The sequence below is a fragment of the Drosophila serrata genome, unplaced genomic scaffold, assembly GCF_035046125.1.
Source record: "Drosophila serrata isolate PLE 108 unplaced genomic scaffold, ASM3504612v1 contig_245, whole genome shotgun sequence".
Classification (NCBI taxonomy): domain Eukaryota; kingdom Metazoa; phylum Arthropoda; class Insecta; order Diptera; family Drosophilidae; genus Drosophila; species Drosophila serrata.
Window position 1 is genome coordinate 2,600,920 of NW_028257143.1, and position 5,085 is coordinate 2,606,004.

A 5,085-nucleotide genomic window follows, 5' to 3' on the forward strand; every position below is an offset into this window, starting at 1 on the left:
AGCAAAATATTTAGTAAATAACTCGGGAGAGTGCGATAAATGGTATTATCGGTACTGCGTCAACAAATATGAGGGCTATATAAACAATAGGGCGGCGATCCATCCATCCTATCGATATGCACTGTTGCCAATGGTTATTTACCCTTTGTGGTGGCATTTTTCGGGTTTCGTTATTACTCTTATCGAACTACACAAGCTGGAAAACAGTTTATGATCTGATAAACACGGAACACTTGACCATTTGGAGGCCATAAGTCGCTGCCACTAATACACATAGTATAAGGCGGCAATTCCTTTTTAAATTTATGCCACAACCCTGGACGCACATAGTTCCACCCGTCCATAGGTCCGACTTCAGCCGGATTTTATTTGGCCCAGTCACGATTCCAATACAATACTGATTATCCCGTGAAATTGACCAGAGTCTATCGGCAAACCGATTAGATAAGTTAGTTTCACGGTTCGTATAAATCACAGTTTACCAGGATCTCCCCCGATTAAATAATATGGGTGTACGGCCTGTCCCGATTACATATCTTCTCTGAAATCAGAAACAGCGCTAATCGTGAAATGCAGTTGCCAATAATGTACCTACATTCGATTATTATTCGCAACCTGTATTTCCATATAGATTATATAAAAAATTGGAGCTGTTAAGTGCAGCCTTATCGCCTTCACGCTAACGCAATGCGCGATAATATTTGGGAATTATTTTTAAAACATTCCCAAAGCGAGCAGTGGGAACCAGGAGCTGGAACATTTAGCTTGTTTTTTCGGTTATCAGCTAGCGAAAGCGTGTCCACAAATTCGCGTGGCTCCCTGGGGCTTTCACCTGCGGGTCAATTCACTTCCCAAAATCATTGATAGTGCTACGATCTATAATGACAACAAAATATCTTGGTACTTTTCTATATTTGCTTTTGTTTTAATAGCTAAATAATAAGAACGAAGCGAAGGTTGCAAAATGTTAATTTATCAAGGTATTGCACATACATATATTACAAGAAATAATGTTTATTTTAGGATTCTATTAGTTTGGTTACAGAAGCATTATATTTTCAGTGATCGTAGCAACGAGAAGGAAACAAAGAGTTTCTCAAAATTAAGCTACCACAAACATCAGATTTGAAGAATGGTTTTTAATGTTGGGTGTAGCTAGGAGTTCCAAAGTTTTGATATAATCTATTTTAGACTACAAGCCTACCCTTCTATATAGTATCAGTAAAGTAAAGACTAACAGTGAACTAAAGCAAAATCTCTTTCCCAATGTTAGTAGTTGAGTGCTATTCGTTCATATATAAACAATATTGAATGAAAATTCACAGACTTTTCAGCAAAAAATCGATTCAGTAGTCTCTTACATAGTCGATGGATACTTCTTGATTGACACTATATTTAGGCCGATCTACCTATCCTCTAATGGTAAAATAAAGTAGAAATACAGAGTAAATAAATGGGAACTCCATAGACTTCGTACCGCTTGCTACATAAATGGGTATATAATCTTCTAACTATATGATAAATCAATGCTGTCATTTGTTTGGAATATATGAATCCATAAAAAATCAGTGATCAGTTCACAAAACTTATCCATCAATACGAATCTATTACTTTATAGATTCTTCCAAAAAGATAAAGTAAAAACTTAGCGAGAATGCCGTAAATTAAAAATTTTTAGGGGCTGCTTAAAACGATAACATAAAATCACCATCAACAAACTACAACTTCAAAAATAAATACACTGAGCAAAACAATCACATTGATAAAATAAAATTTTGAAATATTTATCAAAAACGAAATGAATTTCAAATTATATTTCTTTTAATTCGATAGCTCCGATACTAAAACTTAAATTATTTTCCTGTATATATTGAACTTTACTTCTTTTAATTGTATTAATTCTATTATAGAAATATTCGCATATTGGGTCCATAAAATAAATATTATGTAAAACTTAGTAAAAATTAAAGATAAATAAATACCTCCGTATCTTTTTGCCTTGCTTTTTACTATTTATTGGCGCACTGTTAGAATTCTCTTCGTACGGACTGTAAGAGCTTACCTAAGCTTTATCCAGTAACCAAACCTCGCAGTCGAACGAAAGCTTTTCGCAACGCTTAAATGTAAAATATCAAATTGTGTAAAGTAATAGTCTTAAAGTAGAGTAAGGTGGCGATGATTGCAATTGCTTTGCGCTGCGCAATTTGATTCGAAATCGCTGTTTATATCAGCGACAGCAGACAAGCGTCGGGCATAAAGCGAACATCTATCATTAAATTGTCTTTCCGATTTTATTCCCGACTATGTTGCATGTGACAACATCTCCAACAGCGAACCCGATTCCCGATGTCATGTTAATGAGATTGTCGTCATCAAAGTTGGCATCGAATTACGTTCGCCTGAGCTGTCCACAGTGTCCCCTCCCCCCACTAAACGCATGCAAATGAGGTGATAATAATGTCAGAGGGGGTGGGGAAATCGGGACTTTACCCCCCTTCCCTACATACATAAGTATATATGCTTAGCGTTTACATAAAAGTAACGCTCAATCCCATTCAAACTAGAGGTAAGCAAGGCTATGAACGTGTCTGGGCATTTCAACAAGTCACAAAGGAGGGGCATCATCATCATCCTCATCGTTGGGGTAAACGCAGAAAGTGTTTGGCTAATTAGCTCCGTTTAATTGTGCGACACAAGCACAAAGACAGATCCACAAACATTTCCAAGGGGATGGAAGTGAACTGCATATAATTGGCTCGATACGCCCTCAAAATTCAAACAAAGAAACTGAATTGAAATTTCGAAGGAAGCGAGTACTATTAGACACTCTCGTTGTCTGTAGGAATGTGCTATGGCGGTTCAATTTACTTAGGGTATTTAAATATTAATCAAATAATAATATATTTAAAAATTTACTTAATTATTAAAACCAATTTTCAATGTTGAGACTTAAAGATTAGCAAGAAAATAGCTATAATTGGGAAGCCATGTTTCTATAGCTCTTTAGTTTGTAATATACCGACCTACAACTTCAAAAGTAATAAAGGTAAAGTCATTTTCATTAAAACATTATATTTGTATTGTAAAAACGATGTTAAATATAAGGTTTTAAATTTAAGGTTTTTAAATTTAAGGTTTTAACTTATAAAAAATAAAATTTCTCTTTAATCTTCTGCTCTCCTTAATATGTGTTCTGGTAGCAGTCAATATTTAAACAAATTAAAAGAATGTACAGAGTATAAAATGGACAATAATGCTGTTGATAATTATATAATAAAATTGGATTAACATATACTAAATACCTTATATAAATCGATATTAACCATTGCAATAGAATACAACTAATAGTTATCAAGATCACTAGGAAATTTTGGCTTTACTTTCTAATTAACTAGACATTTTTGGGTCTAGGATATCTCAAATACATGGGTGAAATGTCTTACCTAACAGAAAGTATCTTAATATAAATATATAACTTACATACATCTTAAAAATATGCCTTGAAGCTTTTTTGATACATTTAGTAATTTACAAAGTATTGATTTCATTTTGAATTCATGTATTAATTTTATAATAACTGAACCCAAATTCAGAACAAGTGGATCTGTTTTTCTTTTTCTTTAAAAAAAATTGTACAATCGAACCAACTTAATTCCAATTTGCACAATTCTATTAATAATTAATATCTATTTATGTAAATCAGAGTATAGAGCTTTTTTAAATTAATTTTCCTTGCCTTCTTTCAAAGCAATAATTTTCTAACGCGGCCGTCACCCGGTTCTATGGTGTAATGGTTAGCACTTTGGACTCTGAATCCAGCGATCCGAGTTCAAATCTCGGTAGAACCTTTGTTTTATATTTATTCTTTTTATTTTATATTTAAGTTCTTAGAATTTAAATAAATATGCAATTAGAAACATGATATCCCTTGCAATAAGCTAAATAAATCCGCATCTGTTGTCTTTGGGCTGTGAATTTTCAATCGCATTTCCACAGGCAGCTTCAACGTGCAATCAAATAAACAAAAGCGAACACAGACAGAGAGGCAGCTGCATTTGCATATGTATGAGGACTCGTCTCTGTGCCTCAGTTTCAGTTTCAGATTCAGATTCAGATTCAGTCTCTGTTCAGTTACTGCTCCTGTTATTTCCTTTTAGCTTTAACTGCACCAAATAGTTTTGGGTCTCCAATAAAACGGCATTGGCCATAAAAAGTGGCAACTCATTTCGCGTCGAAAGATACGAAATGCCTGAAAGCCAAACAATTGAAAATGTGGAAATGTGGAAATGCGGAGCTCGTTTCATTAGCCACTCTGGCTGCCAACTTTGGCCCCAGCAACATTGTTTTGAATAATTTGTCAGCTTAAAGTTTTGTGGCATCTTCTCCAGCATGCAAACATATATACTATATATGTATATAGTGTGGAGTAACTATCGGCCAGAACCAGCGAACACTTAACTTTAGCCGACACTAAGCTGGCCATTATGAGTGTTTAACTGCCACCAAAGCTTGTATCTGTGGCTTCCAGCTTAAACGGTCCAGATGGGTTATTAAAATGGAGAATAAAGTGGAGAAGATATTACATGATAATTACAGAAAAGGTAAGGGTATCAGAAATACCTTTACCTTGATTATAACATATCAGGTATTAATTCAAATTTAATTTAAAAGTAAAAGATTGTTATGTACATATATTAAATATTCACACTATATAAATGATTGAATACGCCTTCAATACTTTAACAAATGTCACATATCTGCCTTTAACAAACTTATCACAATCTAATCTCAACCTTTTCATCAATTTGTTTGCTCAATTGACCTTTGAACTGGCATTCATCAATAACAGAACCCCTACAAGGGACACAAGTCATCGCAACCTTTTGCTTGAGTGGCTAATAATAGAATACTGAAGAAACCTTAATCAATAATCGATAAGTGACAAATTGAGCAACAATTGCTGCATCGCACGGCTTTAATTTCATGTCTTCAATGGGCTGTCCTGTCGAGTGCTAATTAATTAGATCCTTAAATACGAGAGCAGGACACTTGACCAGACTCTGGCTCACTTGAAAATTTTCAATA

At 34.3% G+C, this 5,085-nt stretch overlaps 1 non-coding gene across 1 annotated transcript; it reads left to right on the forward strand.

Moving 5' to 3' along the window:
• Positions 1-3,776: 3,776 nt before the first annotated feature.
• On the forward strand, positions 3,777-3,848 carry TRNAQ-CUG (transfer RNA glutamine (anticodon CUG)). The gene has a single exon. It is a non-coding gene; the product is annotated as a tRNA-Gln (tRNA).
• The last annotated feature ends 1,237 nt before the right edge of the window (positions 3,849-5,085 follow it).